At 43.1% G+C, this 19,261-nt stretch overlaps 1 pseudogene; it reads left to right on the plus strand.

The window, feature by feature from the left end:
- The first annotated feature begins 337 nt into the window (after positions 1–337).
- LOC142449299 (cold shock domain-containing protein E1 pseudogene) lies at positions 338–1,662 on the plus strand (annotated as a pseudogene).
- Positions 1,663–19,261: the final 17,599 nt, after the last annotated feature.

Raw genomic sequence — 19,261 nt, forward strand, 5'->3', positions numbered from 1 at the left:
ATTTTACAATTCTTTTTGTCTGAGATTAGAGCTGTTACTGTTCCTCATCTACGTGCATTGGGTACTCACTGGGTACTCAGTCTATATACTGCAAATGTATTTGGGACAATCACGATTTTTTCTAGTGTTCCACACATGAGATGTTAGCTATAGACACTGGTTCCAGCTCCTCCACCAGGTCAGGTTTGGATTTTATCATTTGCCAGCCTTGGATCACACAGGTGGGTGTGCTTCCTCTATGTGGACTTGACTGACTCTTCACTTAGATGGTTGCTTGTTTTCTGACAAGTCTTTAAAACCCAGATGCTCTTTTTCATGATAACTGGATACCATCTGAATTGGACAAGAAGTGTTTTATCAGGTTTATACCCCTGAAGATGCTGAAGGGAAATGCAGCTGGAAGTCAGAGACAAAGCAGTCTTTGTAAATGGTAACAATGAGCATGCTGGCTCTGTTTAAGTGCTGGCAATGTTAGCAGTTGAGAAAGAAACAAGCTTGCTGTTAGAGAGTGGTTTCTGTCTTGTCGAGGCATTTGGTCTATTGAAATCATTGATGTTTTAAAGAGATTCTTTGACTACAGTGACTGTAAGAGTTACCTTGAAGCCTTACAGCCTGGAGATGATGTGAGTTTCATAATCAAGGACAGAAATGGTAAAGAAGTTTCAATAGATGTCAGCTTATTGCCTCAAGGGATAGTCATTTTGAAGATATCAGTACTGAACACCTTGAAGGACTGTAATCAAAGTTATTCCCAAAGTAACCAGTGAAACCCAGAATGACTCATTGTCAGGATACATCAAAGGATGATCTTTCGATTTCTAAAGAAATTCCTTTTGGAGGCAGATATAAAAATTTTTAAGGTGGATTGTGCTGGAAGGCGATCATTTTAGGTTTAAGATTTCATCAGACTGTCACGCCAAATTAAAAGAAGCAGCCAATATAGAATTTCTATCAAATACAGTTTAGTTCACTAATGAAGCCAGAGAATGGGTGTGATTGCTGCCATGAGAGAGTTTTTGTTTCAAGTGTGTGGATTGTGATGCTGGCATATTTTGCTACTTCAGGGAAAAATTGGATGAGGACCAGCTCCATATTACAGATGAAGTAGAGTAGGTCCTGATTTGCTTTTTGCTCAAAGAAATCATTCCATTGGAATTTTGAAAACTTCCCAAGGGCATGGCTTCATTCCATTCCCATTTAGACCATTATTAGGAGGCACGTTAGGGAAAAAAAAAAAAGACTTTTTCCAATCTCATAACCACTAGCCCAAATAAAGGCAAAGAGGAGGCCAGGGTGGCCTTATTGCCTATGATAATTGTGGGGTGCAATGGACGATTATTGCTTTCCAAGTCAAGGATGTGGGAGGATCAGCTTCTCAAAAAGGAGATAAGGTTGAGGGTAGTATTAGTGACAGAGGTCTAGTCAGTAGAATGCAGCTTCTGTGCGACTTACAGATTATAGTTCCAACTCTAAGAGGCTCTTAAGTTATATAGCAATGCTGAAGGATAATTTGGGATTCATTGAAATCATGATAGGATAATCTTTTCCTTCAGTGACTTCTCTGGTAATGTTGATATCCTGGAATTGGGGGACATGGTCAAGTAAAGCTTGTCCATGGCAGAGGCAGTAAATCCAGTGAATAAAGCACACGCAGTATTATAACTGATGTATTAATGAGCAAACTGATCTCACCATACACTGTAGGAAATCGGTAGTCTCCTGAGGAGTGCTGATCCTACACAGACAGCTTACCAAGGAATAGTTGAAGTTGTGGGAGAGAAAGTTATGGGGTTTGATATTGTTATGTGGCCAAAAAAGAGGGAGAATCTGACACTGTCCCCATGAAGAAGGTGGAGAGTGTTAGGTTCCAGTTAGGTGTTGTGTTAGTCTGGGTTGACCAGAGAAACAAAGTCAGAGACACTTACATATGTATAAGAAAGGGCTTTATATAAAAGAGTAATTGTATACTGAGAAAGATTCCAGCCCAGTTCATATTAAGTCCTTAAGTCCGATATTAGGCCATTCCTCTTTAGAGTCACGCAGCCATGAGATGACACCAAATGTGGGAAAATCACGGGCCAGTTGGTGGAAAGCCTTGTAGATCCAGTGGCAGTGAAAGCATCTCAGCACTGGCTTGGGTCTCCATGTGGCTCCTCCAGCTCCATGGCTCTGAGTCTATCAGTGTGTCTCCATGTGGCTTGTCAACAGGAATGTCAAAGCAGAGAGTATGTGTGGGAGGAAGACAGGATTTCCCAGAATCCTCAGGAGAAGGCCATGCCCACACAGAGGCCTCATTGACTATGACCTGATTGACAGGCAAGACTCCATCCCTTCACTCAAATTGACAGGAGATTATTAACTGCCACAGGTGTTCTGGACCAAAATACACAGGCTATGGTCTACATTATCCCATGCCTGCATAGGGCCATAGTGGAATATGTGGAAGATCAGATTGGTTCATTAACTATGAAGGAGACTTTTTTCATGTGACAGAAGTTCTGGATAGTCTTGAGCTTCAGACAGGAGATGAGGTGGGTTCTTGGTGATTCTTAATAGTTCAAGTTTTAGCTGAAGAAAATGAATACAAGAGCACAATTGCAAAATTATGATTTTGAACATAGCCCACTAGAATTTGGAAACAGTCTCAAGAATAGGCTTGACCCACTGTACACTACTGATGGAAGACGGGATGAACTGTAGGATGATGTTGAAGATATCATATATGAAACTAGCACAAGGTCATTAAGAAGAGGACAGAAGGCAAAGACAAAAGCAGATGTTAGAACGCACTTTGAAATGTACTTTTGAATTTAGAGGAAGGAGCTAAAGCAACATGAAATTAAGTAAAGAATGAAACAGAAGATTTCGAAGAGCAGCTCGAGAAGACAAAGGAAAGTATTATGATGGAATAAGCAAAGATCTAGAATTAGACCACCAAAAGGGAAGAATATGCTGGGTGTTTTTCAAGCCACGAGAGATGAAGAAAAATTCCAACCCTTGAGTTACAGTATTCCATAATTTTATGGTTAATATATTAATATGTATGAAATAAAGAAGAAAAGATGGAAGGAATACCAGGGTCACTAAACCAGAGAGAACTGACTGATGTTCAACCATTTCAGGAGATAGCATGTGATCGGAAACTGATAGTATTGAACAAAGAAGTTCAAGCTGCACTCAAGACAAACCCAAACCAAACCAAATACTGCCGATTAATAGCGACCCTCGAGGACGGGGTAGAAATGTCCCTGAGACTTCCCAAGACTCTAACTCTTTATGCAACTAGAAAGCCCAGTCTTTCTTCATTGGAACAATCGATGGTTTCAAACTGCTGACCTTGCACATGGAAACCCAATTTGTAACACTTACAGCACCATGGCTCTTGTACTGAAGGCATTAGTGAAAGATTCTTCTGGACTCAGGATGGAGGTTGATGTTCACATGGTTCCTTTGTCTATTGGGCCAATTATTTTCACACATCTTTAATTTTCTTAATCTCCCCTCCACCCCAAGTTAGGGAGAGACCAATAATTACACTGGAGATGGTAGGACAGAAACATTGAAGACCCCAGTCACTGCTAATTAAAGTTGGATGCAGAACATTGTCTTTGTGGACATGTGTTATGTCAACTGACTTTGTCCCCCGAGACCAAGGTAAATATTCATATATAACTATCCTCCGTCAAACCAAAATACACCCGCGAATATATTCTCACGATTACCCCTGCCCTTGTTCACCCTGCATGTCCATCTATGCATCTACTCATAGATCATTGGTATTGCAGGATTGTGGATTTAAAAATATTTATTTCGATTGCTTTTAACTCTTACACTCCTCCTCACGTCTTCCTCTGCCCCATAAAAGATCTTTGCTAGGATGGGGGAAAAATGTGGGAGAAAACTCAAAATTATTTTTTTAAAAAAAGTTGTGATAATTGTTGTATGGGACCCCAATAAAATGATTTTTAAAAAAGACCAGGCTTACCGTTGGATAATGTAGTTACATAATTTGTTGTCAATTGAGACTTAGAGTGAAGGGACAGAGTTTAACGTGTCAGTCAGGCTGCAGCTTGACGACCTCATTTGGAGGCGCTACGGAGATAAATAGCTCACTGAAGGCCGGGCACATGCTCACTCCTTGGGAGACATTACTGATGGCGAGCCTGATGGAGCTATGCGGATGCAGCCAGAGTCCTGGAGCTGGTATGAGTCACAGGGAGGTACATTCCAGTGCTGAGATGCTTGCACCACCACTGGATCCACAAGACTTTCCACCCACTGGCCTGCGATATTCCTGCATTCGGTGTCATTGCATGTGTTTCATGAGTCTGAAAAACTCATAGATTGGTATTGGACATAGGGGTTAATACCGGACTTATGGACTTGAACTGGACTGGTCTGGGAGGTTTTCTCAGTATTCAATTGCCTTTGTGTATAAAGCTCTTTCTTATACACATATGAGTGTGTCTATGAATTTGTTTCTCTAGTCTACCAGGACTAACACACATAGTGACTGGCAAAACCCCAGAGACTATGTAACACTTCAGGTGAGGAAATGAACTCACCCTCATGAATAAATTTTGAACCAAATAGTAGACAGGATCTATAAGCTTTGTCATCCTTGCCTCTAAGCAGTAGTCTGACTTTACTTCTGCCAAGATAGATCAGTTTGTCCTTTTAGCAGTCCATGGTACTTTCAGTATTCTCCAACATCATAATTCAAACGCGTAGATTCTTCTCTGGTCTTCCTTGTTCATTGTCCAACTTTTACATGTATACAAGCTGACTGAAAATACCATGGCTTGAGTCAGCCACACCTTAGTCCTCAGAGTAACCTCTTTGCTTTTCAACTCTTTAAAATTATCTTGGGCAGCAGATTTACCCAATGCGATGTGTCATTTGCTTTCTTGACTGCTGCTTCCATGAGCATTGATTGTGGATCCAAGTAAGATAAAATATTTGACTTTACTTCTCTTTCTCCATTTATCACGAGGTTACCATTGGTCCAGTTGTAAGGATTTTAGTCATCTTTAGGCTGTAAAGATGTAATCTGTACGGAAGGCTACAATCCTTGTTCTTCATCAGCAAGTGCTTTAAGTCTTCATAGTTTACAGCAAGCAAGAATGTATCATCTGCAGATTGTTAGTAAGCCTTCCTCCAATCTTCAGGCTACATTCTTCTTTATATAATCCAGTTTCTCTGATGATTTAGATTGAGTAATATGGTGAGAGAATACAACCCTGCCTCACACGTTTCCTGATTTTAAGCCATGTTTAAAAGTTACTTGTTCTGTATTCCCTTGTTCTGTTCACTCAGCTGCCTCTTGCTCCATCATATTTAGGTGGACAAATAATATCAATTTCTCTGTTGGTAAGTCGTGATGGATTTAAGAGGACTCAAGGCTACATGGTGGCGTAATGCCTTATCCTTTGGGCTGCTAACCGCAAGCTCAGAAATTGGAACTACTCGTCCCTTCATGGGAGAAAGGTGAAGCATTCTCCTCCTGTCAAGATTTACAATCTCAGAATCCAAACTGGGCAGGCTTTCTGTCTCCTGGAGGGTTGCTGTCAGGATTAACCTGATGTCAGTACATTGGTTTTTCAGTTCCTTTAAAAAATCATTTTATTGGGGCCTCGTACAATTCTTATCACAATCCATATATACATTCATTGTGTCAAGCATATTTGTACATTTGTTGCCATCATCATTCTCAAAACATTTGCTTTCTACTGGAGCCCTTGGCATCAACTCCTTATTTCCCATCCCTCTCCTTCCCCCACCCTTCCTCCCTCATCTAGATGGCTGCTTGTTTATCCTCAAGCCTTTAAAACCCCAGATGCTATATCTTTTGATAGCCGGGCATTGTCAGCTTACTTCACCACATTTGCTTATGCACCCACCTTGTCTTCAGCAATTGTGTTGGGAAGGTAAGCATCATGAAATGCCAGTTTAATAGAACAAAGTGTTCTTGCATTGAGGGGGGGTACTTGAGCAGAGGTCTAATGTTCACCTTCTACCTTAATATACACCTATAAATATATATACATAGATCTACTTCCCCATTGTCATATATAAATATATTTACATATGTACATGCCTGTATTTAGACCTCCATAAATACCCTTTGCCTCTTAGTTCTTTTCTCTATTTCCTTTTACTTTCCTCTTGTTCCAATATCATGCTCAGTCTTTATTTGGGTTTCAGTAAATGCTCTCAGTTACATTGCCCTTGATTAAGCCCTACCATGCCTCTGATACCCTCCTCACCATCGATTTTAGATCACTTGTTGTTCCCCTGTCCCTGGGTTTGTTAACACTCACTTCCTTCTCCTGCTTTCCACTCTCCTATGTCCCCTCCAGAATCATTGGTCCTGTTTATTTTCCCTCCAGATTGTTTATCCTACCTATTTTATCTATATAGACCTGCAGAGATAATAATATGCACAAAAAAACAAGACAGAGTAAAACAAAGCAACAAAGGAAAAGAAAAGAAAACAACAACAACAAAAAAGAAAGGCCTGTAAATAGTTCAAGGTCTGTTTGTTGACCTTTAGGAGTATTTTCCTGTTGATTATGATGGGGTGCCTCGCCCTGGCTCCAAAGCCCATTTTTTGTATTGTCTGGGGACTTCGTTGCTCTGCTCCCCTTGCTATTCTGTTGCATTCCCTTAGTGTTTTGCCTCAGTGTGGTGGGGTCAGATTGGGCACACTTCCCGCACTGTGTGTCCAGTGTTGTCCCCCGTAGCACTATGTGTCAGAGAGGGACATTGTGTCTCACGTAGTAGTGCCGGCCCTATGGTCCTCTCTGTGCATTGGCTGATCTGAGCAGGAATATTGTCCTCAGGGCTTGGTGGGCCAGGATATGTTCCACTCTCACTTCTTCCCCCTTCATTTGCTCCCATGTGCTCTGATCAGATATGTCCCTCTCCCTGAGCTGTAGCTTCAGTGCTGGCCTCTGAAGTGATTTCTGCGGGGAGTGGGGGGCTGTCCACATAGTTTGAATTGGGGCCAGCCGCTTAGGTCTCTGTTTTTTCAGTTCTTAACTATTTTCTTTGCTTTGTACTCTGTATGGCTTTTTAAAAAGATTGATAACATTTAGCGAATTCTTTGGGATATATCATACATCACGAATTTGGAAAAGCTGAAAGTGAAATATTTGTAGGAAACAAAGTAAAAATAAAAATGATTGATCAGTTGTCAGTTTGTCCAGTAGTGTGGGATAGGGACCAGAACATTCAATAAAGGTTTGAAGAGCTGACGTCTTGCCCGGACTGTGTCACACCCCTAAATGTGTGTTGTTGAGTTCAGTCACAGGAAACCTTGATGGACCATTTCTATACCCCGAATGAGGGACTTGAACTAGATAGAGTTTAAGGTCTTTTAGGAATAATTGATCCATTTAAATTGTCATGTTGGCAAAGAATATTGAGTATATCTTGGACTGCCAGAAGGATGACCACATTAGTCTTGAGAAAGTACAAAGTGCTCCTTAGATGAGAGGCTGACAAGACTGTCTTTCTTGCGTTGGACACAGAGAAAGACCAATTGCTAGACCAGGACATCATGTGTGGTCAGGTGGAGGGGCAGTGACTATGAGGCACACCCGTAGGGACACAGTAACTGCCACAGCGAACTCACATATACCTCTAACATGAAGGTAGTGTGGGATCAGGCAACTTTCCCCCCCTTCTTTTTCTGTTGTGCACAACACCACCATGATTCAGTACTTACTTAGGATTAGCTATTAGCAACAAGATCTAATGATGAAATTGTTATTTGATTGCATTTGAAGTCCCGAATTAAGAGCTGTGTTTACCTGGTGACTTTAGTTTGCGTTTCAAAGTTCTGTGGGTGTTGATCCCAGAACCCCACATATCAGGTATGTATGTCATATAGTAGCAACCACGTCCTACAGTATTATTTCCCTTCTTCAAGCCGAAGGCTAGGGCTTTGCTTTTCTATCTTTTGTGTCCACAGCTCGATAAGTGAGGTGTTTCCAGATCTGGGTAACACAACCCGCTCATAAAACTTGGGTGCAGTAGTGAGGGTCTATTAGTTTGAAGGGGACCGTAACTGACGAGGGGAATGTAAGAACTAAAGAGTACCAGTTTTACCTTTATTAATATTTGCTACGGCCCCGGAAATTGGGCTCATTATACATTTCTAGAAAGCATGTTCCTTCCGACTAAGGGCAAGAAAGATCACTTTGAGCCATATCCCATGTCTCTTGATCTTTGAATCTAACAGCACATTCCAGGGATTCCATTCGCCCAATTCTGCCCTAGTCTTCTTCTACCGAGTGTCTGGCACTCAGCATTTCAGGAGGGTGTGAGAACAATAAATAAACCTGACAGGTGTACAAGGTGTGAAGTGACAGTAGAGGAGTTAGACAAATAGTTTATTCTCTCTGTGGCTCATTTTATTTAAAGGCTTAAGAAAACAAAACAGAGAGAGTGTCAAGAGTTCAGTTATTTGTTTGTAGGGAGCAAAGCCGGAAGCTCTGCCAAGGAGTAGCCAGCTCTAGGCAGGAGGATTCATGTTTGCCAAAGAAGACTTCGAACCAAGGGAGGTATGACTCCTTTAAATAAAGTTCACATACTAGACATATTCTTTAATATTTTTGTTGCCTCAACAGAACCATGACAGATAAGCCCTGTATTAGTTATAGAAAGGCAACTGTGAAATGTCAGATTCCTAAGTCCAGTCCAGTGGGCAGAGTGGTATAGACAAGTCTATCTCTATGGTTCTGGCTCTGCCTATTCATTGCCCTAGCTGAGCAATATAGTGCAGCATGCCTCCTTAGCGGACCATTCTCGTGTGATTATCTTTTAGGGAAAGCTTTAGGATGACATCTGATCTTTAAGATGAGAAAATAGAAAGCAGTATCATCATCATTATCAAATATTTATGGCGGGCTTAGGAGAAACCAAATCCCCCAAATACTTCACTGCCATCAAGTCAATTCTGGCAACCCCATAGAACAAGGTAGAACTGCTCCTATGGATTTCCAAGACTGCAACTCTTTACAGGAGTAGAAAGCCTCATCTCACTCCTGAGGAGCGCTTGGTGGTTTCAAATTGATAACCTTGTGATTAGCAGCACAATGTGGAACCCACTGAGCCACCAGGTCTCCTTTAGGAGAGAGCAGACGTTTAAAATGACCAAGAAGTACAAGAAAACTTCAGGAGTCCTGACTGGTTGGGTTGTGGTGCTGTTCTGTCAGTGTTGGTCAGCTGTTCAAGTCCACCCCCTGCCGAGAAAGGTGAAAGTCTGGTGATGAGTTGGAATTGATTAGATGACAGTGAGTTTTTTTGAGTTTGGTTTATTCCTTACAGAGAACGATTAGAACACAGGGAGACATTGTGATCCCGAAGAGATTCTCTCTGTGGGATAGTTGTGCAACTCATAGCAACATGAACTTGAGCAAATTGCCTTCATAACCTTCTGTCACGTGGCAATGTGGAGTTGTGAGGATTAACCAAGAACGCGCCATCCAGGGCTTTGCCCAGTGCCTGGCACATGACGGGTATTGACTATGGCCCTGCTCTCAGCAGAATGGTCATTGTGGATGACGGGGGAGGAAAGCAAGTGCCACAGGAAGCCGGAGCCAATGACCATGGTCAGCGGCAGTCATCAGCCAAGCTTCAGAAAACATCAGGCGACCTCTTGCTTTATTGGCTTTTGGGAGTAACATGAACATTCCCCAAGCCCCAGGAAGTTTGGGGGGCAAGGCCCTCAATGGGATAACAAGCATGTTTGCCATTGTAAGAGTCAGCATTACAATAAATTGTGGACTGTTTTTTCAATTTTTGTACTCATTTTTATTAGTTCCCCCTTTCCCCTGACATAACCCTAAGAAACCATTTACGTAGCTAATGTCCCTATAGAATTACCTATCCTTGATTTCATATAAAGCAAATCATACCCCAGACTTCCTACAGCAAAAACAAAGTAAAACACAGAAAAGCCTCATTCTAAAAGCAAGTGGAAAATAATAAGAACGAGACAAGATTAAGAATGGGTCAAAGGGGAAAAGTAAGTGATAAGATGTTAAATCTTAACCTAACTGTATCCGTGTGAATTCACTTTCTGAGGCACACTGTGTGAGAACAAGGCTTTTCACGTGCCTTGTCTGATCCGAGGGGAGTTCAAGGGAGGCTTCTTGCCTGTGGGATCTCTGCCAATGGATTTTGGGCTTCCGCTGTCTTCCATTGCCTTCTGTCAGGTGGGTGCTCAGGTTCAATCAATCATTTTGAGTGGTACAATCAGCAAACCACAAACAAGCAGAGTTGGGCAGGATGGTGGCTCAGCCGCATGACTAACCCTCAGGAGTACACGCTCAAACGAGATGAGGACCTTCCTCCAGCGCCAACCGAGCGGGAAAGCCTCCCCTGTACTTGGAAGCCTCATTTGGACTTCTAACCACCTAACGGTAGGAAAATAACTTTCTGTTGGTGGAAGCCCCCCTTTTGTGGTATTTCTGTTATAGCAGCACTAAGAGCACTAGGACCGCAGCCCCACATGCCAAGGAAGCCAAGCCTGTTGCAGTCAAGTTTATCAGGATCCAATTTAGACTCATTGTCACCCCCGGTGTTACAGAGAAGAGGTTGGTTCAAACTGCCAACCTTCTGTTGTCGCTAAATCAAATTCATTGCCATCAAGTCAGGTCCAATTCATAGCAACCCTACAGGACAGAGTAGAACTGCCCCTGTGGGTTTCCCAGCCGGTCATGCTTTAGTGAGTAGAGAGCCACATGCTTCTCCTGCAGAGTGGGGAGGTGGTTATGAACTGCGGACCTGTGGCTAGCAGCTCGGCATCTAACCACTATTCCCCAAGGCTCCTTTGTTGTTAATAGTCAAGTACAAATGGTTTGTGGCTCCCCAAATGCCCTCCTCCCCACCAAACCCACTGCCATTGAGTTAATTTAGACTCACAGTGACCCTGTAGGGCAGGCTAGAACTGCCCCTGGAGTTTTCAGAGGCTGTAACCCTTTACTGCACCAGAAAGCCTCTGCTTTCACCTGTGGAGCAACTGGTGGAGTTGAACTGCTGACCTTCGGATTGACACCGCAACATGTAACCTACTTCACCACCAGGATGACCCTAATTAGAAGAAAACAAAAGGCTTATTAGGCGGTGAAATGAAAAACAAGGCAATGATCACTATTAAGCGTGAATGGAGAGTGACACTGATGAACTCTGCCTAGTGCACCTACCGGTAAACCTCACCCTCAGTATGCAAAACCTTTTCATGCTACCCACCCACCTACCTAACCCAAACCCAGGACTCCAAAAGGAATCTGTTCATAGTTGTACAATAGCTGAGGGTAGCCTAAAAAAGTGAGGGATTTCATTGTGTTCTGTGTGACCTTGGGTGAATCACCCTCATTTTCATCACGGATGCCTAAAGAGGTTGAGGTTGATAATATTGATTGGTATTATTATTTTTAATAAAATCCCTGGTGGCATTAATGGTCATGAATTCATAACCTGCAAGGTCATCAACGGGAAGCCACCCGCTGTTCCTATGAAGAAAGGCTGGGCTTTCTACTGGTAGAATTAGGCTTGGAATCTCACAGGGGTAGTGCTGCCCTGTCTTCTGGGGTTGCTATGAGTCCGCATTTCCTCAATGGCTGTTTCTCTGGAATGCACACTTCATATATACTTCAGGGTCAGCCTGCGACCATAGCTTGCCAGTCATGTCTTCATCTGGTTCAGATGTGGTGAGGTCAAAATGATCGGGAGGCTTCACATCTTGGGAGTGTCCTGATTTGTCTGAAATCAAGGGAAAGGAGCAGAGAGGAAGCACAGGGCAGGGTGAGATGGGATCTAGAGGTACCCCATCTTTTGTTCTTCTCATCTCTGACTTCCCACAGCCAGGCTTTGTGGGTGGGAGCTAGTGGCTGCCTGCATCATGGGCTTGGGTCCTTTCAAGTCCTCCTCTTTGCTGCCAGTACCCTCCCCACCTAGAGCATCTCCGATACTTTCCCAGCATCCGTCCCTTGGACCCATGTCAGCATGCCAGCCCTAGCTTTCTCATTCGTTACTGGGCCCTTCTCTGTTTTGAAGGCTGTATCCACATCTGGTTGATCTTCACCTCCCATTGGTTCCATTTAGGAGTTCCTGGGTGGCTCAAGAGGGACTTGGTGATTTCTATTGAAAAATCAGCCGTGGAAAGCTCCATGGGGCACGGCTCTCCTCTGACAGGGGTCATCCACTCCAGGGCAAATGTTGATTGATTGATTGATTGTATTGCCCCTTAGTTGATTCGTAACTTAAGTCAGTCTTGGCCATCTCTGAGGTGTGGCCCGACCCAGGGCTTTGCACATGGCACAGACTGGCTGTGTGGTTGTTAGATAAATGAGTGAATGCTGGAGATCTAGAGAGAGCCTGCGGAGTTTCAGCCTTGACATTCTGCATTGCTATAATGAAAAGCCTTACTAAAAATAAATGTTGCCTGCATAATATCTAATATATTCTGTTTGGAGGATGGAAAATGTAATCGCAGGCACAGCCCGGCCTCATCAAGCCTGTTCGTCACAGTGACAGGAAGGCCCATTGTGAGCTCAGGAATGTTCTCACCTAGAAAATATTGGAAGAAACACCATAAATATCCAGGGAAGTGCAATGCAAGATCTATTTCATTCATTTAGTTGGATGAGAGCAATTTAGTTTCCTTTAATTTTTGATCGTTTTCATGATTTTAATGTTTGTTAATAGGCGAGCCATGTTAACAGGAACTGTTATTTAACTTGTGAAAAATTGGAGAACTAAATTAAGAAAGGCAGTGAGCTAAGCTCCCCCTGTAGAAGCTGCAGTTTGCACTCTCTTCTCTACCAGAAAAAGGATAATGGAGAAAGTGAAGAATCTTTCATCCTTCAGAAACTTTTAAGAGAAGAAAACCCAGAAATTCAGAAATGACTGCAGTTTGCTTAGAACAGGGCTTCTACACCTTTTGAAGGGCAGAGCACACCTAGACCAGCACACCTTTACAGTGCTCTGGGCTGAGAGATGAGCAGCTCAGGGTGGGGGTGAATCCTGCCCTGGCCTATCCAGGAATGCCCTGTTTGCGTGGAGGTTCCCCTGAGAGGGATCTACAATCTCATTCACGACCCTTCTCTCATTTATTCTTTTTTTTAAAACACTTTATTAGGGGCTCATACAACTCTTATCACAATCCATACATATACGTACATCAATTGTATAAAGCATATCTGTACATTCTTTGCCCTAATCATTTTCAGAGAATTTGCTCTCCACTTAAGCCCGTTGCATCAGGTCCTCTTTTTTTCCCCCTCCCTCCCTGTTCCCCCCTCCCTCATGAGCCCTTGATAATTTATAGATTATTATTTTGTCATATCTTGCCCTATCCGGCGTCTCTCCTCACCCCCTTCTCTATTGTCCATCCCCCAGGGAGGAGGTCACATGTAGATCCTTGTACTCAGTTCCCCCTTTCCAAACCACTCACCCTCTACTTTCCCAGTATCGCCTCTCACACCCCTGGTCCTTAAGGTATCATCCACCCTGGATTCCCTGTGCCTACAGCTCCTATCTGTACCAGTGTACAACCTCTGCCCTATCCAGTCCTGCAAGGTAGAATTCGGATCATGGTAGTTGGGGGGAGGAAGCATCCAGGATCTGGGGAAAAGCTGTGTTCTTCATCTCATTTATTCTTTTGGAAGTGTCCAGAGCTAAACCTGGCTAATAGAACCTTATCATGTCAGTGGATGAAATAAGTACTTTTATTGATCTTCAATAAAATATTATAACCTCAGTAAGATTTTTTTAAAGGAACTAAAATGGCTCAAAGAGAAACATAATTATCTCAAATATAAGCATAATTCTTTTAAGTACTTAAGAGTATGGTATTGTGGCTAATTCCATGGTTTTAGAATCAGGTAACCCGTATTCATTCATAGCCTTACAAAGTCATGTGACCTAAGGAAAATGCTAGCACATCCTTGCCTTGGGTTTTGCATTTAGTGGCTACCTCAGCCCTACTCGCGATGCTGACTTTGGATAATGCTTACAGACAGTCTATCAATTGCCTGGCAGTGTATCATGTATATTGCTATGAATCTGGAATCTGTGGATGACAACAGAGCACTGTCCGGTTTGCTTGCTTTGGACACGTCAGGAGAAAGACATCAGGTTTTGTGAAATGGAGGACCAGTGAAGGCAGGAAGACTTGGTGTGAGGAACTGGCACGACAAGGCACTTGAACATGCTGGTGATTGTGTGGATGGTGTAGGATCAAACAAAGTTGTGCTCTACTGTACATGGGTCACCATGAGTAGTACCTCAGTAGTACTGACCCACCCACCTACCTACTTACCTACCTACCTACCTACCCACCCACCCACCTACCTACCCACCCACCTACCTACGTACTTACCTACCTACCCACCCACCTACCTACTTACCTTTACCTACCTACCCACCTACCTACTTACCTACCTATCTACCTACCTACCCACCCACCTACCTACTTATCTTTACCTACCCACCCACCCACCTACCTACCTACCTACCTACCCACCCACCCACCTACCTACTTACCTACATACCCACCCACCTACCTACGTACCTACCTTCCTGCCCACCCACTTGCCTACCTGCTTACCAACCCACCTGCCCACCTAAATCAGCATGTAGTATCTAGCATGCTCAAAATTAGATACTCAAAATTAGTGATACTAATATTTTAGAACTTAATTTTGGTGCTGTTGAGAAAATACACAAACAAAACACACCCATTCAGAAGTTTCTACATGTTCCATTCAGTGATGTTGATTACATGCTTCAAGTTCAGCAACCCTCTGCCACCCTTCTGCTCTGACTTGTTCCTACTCCATTCACATAAGGTCAGTGGCCTCTAAGTTCGTGTGTAACCGTTTAAGTGGCTATTGTCAATGCGATCTTTTGTGGTTTTTAAAAGAGATTAATTCTCAATATGGACACATCTTTCCCCCCTACTGGTTAAACAAAACTATTGTTTGGTTTTAAGGAGACTCCAGGTGATATTTTGGGCTTTACAGTTCAAAGATTATCTCAAGGCAATAGATTTAGGGGTTCATTGACCCCTCATGGCTCCAGGAAATCATGAATCTATGAGAATTTTGAATTCTAGTCAGTCTTTTTGTTTAGATCAAGATTTATCTTAGGATAAATGACAACATGATTAGTGCATTGTATGAGGAAATAAGTTAGAGTTATAAAATAATAGAGGGAGCCATCCTCTCCCTTAAAAACCCAGAGTATCTTTCTAAGTGAATTTGTTCCCAGTAGGATGTTTTCCCAAGGATTCCAGGTGAGTTATGTTGGACTGCTAACCACAAGGTCAGCAGTGTGAAACCACAAGCCTCTCCTCAGGAGAAAGATGAGACTTTCCATTACTGTAAAAAGTTACAATCTCAGAAACCAACAGTGGCAGTTCCACCTTGTCCTACAGGGCTGCTTTGAGTCCGAATTGTCTCCATTGCAGTGAGTTTGAGGTTTTGGAAGGCGCTTTCCTTTGGTGCTTTCAGCATTGACTGATGCATGAACTCAGCTGGGATGTTTGACATCCAGGTTGGGTGTTCTCACCCTTAAAGACCATATGTGACCCTGTTGAGCCTAAAACCCATATATTGGGATCCAAGGATAGCTGCATATTTGTGAGCATGCCCAGTGCAGTGTTCCAAAGTGTAAGCTTTACAGAGGCGGAGCATGAAACGGTCCTGATGAATGAGTGGAGATGCCGGGGTCAAAGCCCCAGAACAAAATCCTGTGCACCTGTGCTCTGTTTGATCCCTTCCAACTCCTGATGTATCCTGGCCATTCAGCAGTTTGTTATGAGTGTGTTGTGAGGTCAGTTATTCTAATAATTTGTGTGTATGGGGCCACAGCTATTCCTTTTATAAATTATAACTCAAAAGTTAACCTCAGGCTCGTAAAGACAGTTGAATTCACATATTCAGATCTGAATGTGATACAGGTAACATTGTGTTCCCCAAAACCTCATCATTTTATAAAGGAGACACCTTCAATGCTCTGTTTGCTTTATCTGCATCTCTCTCCCCACAATATCATTTTTCAAACCACATCTGCCACTCTGGATCCATGTACACCCAGAAAAGGCACTTTTCCTAATTTTCACAAGCAGGATGTAAAACAGCCCAAACCCATAAACGGAAAGTCCATTAAAAAGCAAGCACACAAAGGGGAAGACATAAGCCCTTGCTTGTCCCATTGCATAGCTCTTCCTGGATTTACATGTTTCTCTTTAAGCTCCTAGCAAGGGCTGCACCTTATAGTCCATGAAACCATTTCCTTGGGCTGAAGAATGATGGATGGTCTGTTGGGCTGTGCCAGGTCACTCTTTGTGCCTTATCATCGACCGTTTCTGAACTGTACTATAAATAAACATGTGCCTGGGGAAGCTGTCTCGCTACAAGAGAACTGGTCTAAATGGAGATTTAGGATTCGGTGTAGTGATGAGTCTATCAAGACAGATGTTCCCCGAGGCACTCAGGTGGACAGGCAGGATTCACAGTGTGCTGGAGGTGTTGATCTGGCATACGATGACTTACTCTGCTCTCGGATGGCTCCTTTACCCCCTCAGATGCTGAGGGGATGTTCTGTTTTTGTTGTTTGTCCCCCAAGGTTTGACACAGAATTGGAAATGGCAACTGCATAGCCAGGGGTCTTCCTGGTGTTGGTGAGGGCATGGCGTACAAGCCGACATTCTCATGCACTGTTGGTGGAAGCGGAAACCAGATCACCCTCTTGGCAGGGCAACTTAGGAGTGTAGCGGAGTCCCGGGGGTGCCAACAGTTAGTGCACTCAGCTGCTAAATGAAAGGTTGGAGACTCAAGTCTACCCCAAGGCACTTAGGAAAAAAGGCCTGGTAACTGCTCCCAACAAGGTCTCAGACATTGGTGCCCCTGTGAGCACAGGTCTACGCTGACACGTGGGGTGCTGCCATGAGCCAGAATCGAGTCCACTGCAACCGGTTCAGGTTATGAAAAAAGTACCACTCCGTGACCCAGAAATTCCACTTCTAGGAACTTATCCTGCAGGCGTTCTTGTTCACACGTGCAAAAATATTTGTATAAGGATGTTCACTGCCGCATTACTTTTGTTTTAAGGGAATACTAGAAGCAATCTTATTTTTTAATAAATAAGAGAATGACTATATTGTTACACTATTGAGGTAGGTCTATATGTGCTGATGTAAAACAATCTCTAGATCAATGGTTAATAATAATGACACTTAACTCTTACTGAGTGTATTTACTGGTCTGGGCCCTTCATGTATATTATCTGGTTTAATCTTCGTAATAAAACCTAGGAACCATTATTACGTGTATTTGATAGAGGAGGAATCCGAGACAGAGAGAGGTCCACTAACTTGCCTCAAACAGCAAATTGAGTACATGGTAGAGTTCAGATTTGTGGCTTCAAAGGCTGAGATCATAATCACTATGATATATATGCAATTATCTCCATTTGTGGTTTTATTAAAGAAATTATATCCATGTAGTCTTCTCCATAGCAGAGACCATACCTTAAAAAATAGGCATCTTCACACCTTCCCAACATAATTGCTGAAGAAAAATGTGTGCATAAGCAAAGGTGCTGAAGAAAGCTGATGCTTCCCAGCTATTAAAAGATATAGCGCCTGGGGTCTTAAAGGCTTGAAGATAAACAAGTGGCCATCTAGCTGAGAAGCATCAAAGCCCACATGGAAGAATCATACTAGCCTGTCTGACCATGAGGTGTAGAAGGGACCAGTTATCAGACATCAAAGAACTAAAAATCATATCAGTGGGTGCCCACCTTTCCGATACGATCAATGAAGACAAATGTATGCATAAGCAAATGTGGTGAAGAAACTGATGGTTCCTGACTATCAAAAGATACAGTGTCTGGGGTATTGGAGGCTCGAAGATAAACAAGTGGCCATCTAGCTCAGAAGCAACAAAGCCCACATGGAAGAAACACACCAGCCTGTGTGACCACGAGCTGTCAAAGGGACCAGGTATCAAGCATCAAGGAACAAAAAATCATATCACTGAAAATGTGGGTGAGTGCGGAGTGGAGACTCAAAGCCCATCGACAGCGAACCGGACACCCCCTTACTGAAGAGTTGTGGGGAGGAGATGAGCCAGTCAGGGTGCAGGGTAGCAACGAAGAAACATCTAACTTTCCTTTAGTTCTTAAATACTTCCTCCCCCTCACTATCATGATCCCAATTCTACCTTACAAATCTGGCTAGACCAGAGGATGTACACTGGTACAGATAGGAACTGGAAACACAGGGAATCAGGACAGATGACTCCTCCAGGACCAGTGGTGAGAGTGTTAATGCCTGGAGGGTGGAGGGAATGTGGGATAGAATGGGGGAACTGATTACAAGAATCTATGTATAGCCTCCTCTCTGGGGGATGGACAGCAGAGAAGAAGGCGGGGGGAGACGTCGGACAGTGTAACATATGACAAAATAATAATTTATGAATTATGAAGGGTTCATGAGGTAGTGGGGAGTGGGGAAGGAGGGGCAAAACGAGCAGCTGATATTAAGGTCTCAAGTGGAAGGCATATGTTTTGAGAATGATGATGGCAACAAATGTACATATGCGCTTGACACAGGGATGTATGTATGGATTGTGATAAGAATTGTACGAGCCCCCAATAAAATGATTAAAATATAGTCATCTTAAAAAAATAATTTTATTGGGGGTTTGTATGGCTCTTATCACAATCCATCCATCCATTCATTGTGTCAAGCACATTTGTTGCCATCATCATTTTTTCCCTTCCTCCTCCACCATCCCTCCCTCATGAACCCCCCTTTAAAAAAATCATTTATTGGGGCACATACAACTCAACACAATCCATACATGCATCCATTGTGACAAGCACATTTGTACATTGTTGCCATCTTCATTCTCAAAACATTTGCTTTCTACTTGAGCCCTTGATATCAGCTCCTCATTTCCCCCCCTCTATTCCTCCCCCATCTTCCATCCCTCACCCTTGATAATTTATAAGTTATTATTATTTTCTCTTGTCTTACATTATCTGATGTCTCCTTTCACCCACTTTTCTGTTGTCCGTTTCCCAGGGAGAGGGCTATGTGTAGATCATTGTGATTGGTTCCCCCTTTCTCCTCCCCATTCCCCTGCCCCTCCTGGTATGGTTACTCTCATTATTGGTCCTGAGGGTTTTATCTGCCCTAGGTTCCCTCTGTTTCCAGCTCTTATCTGTACCCATGTACATG

The sequence above is a fragment of the Tenrec ecaudatus genome, chromosome 5 (assembly GCF_050624435.1).
Source record: "Tenrec ecaudatus isolate mTenEca1 chromosome 5, mTenEca1.hap1, whole genome shotgun sequence".
In the NCBI taxonomy this organism is placed as follows: domain Eukaryota; kingdom Metazoa; phylum Chordata; class Mammalia; order Afrosoricida; family Tenrecidae; genus Tenrec; species Tenrec ecaudatus.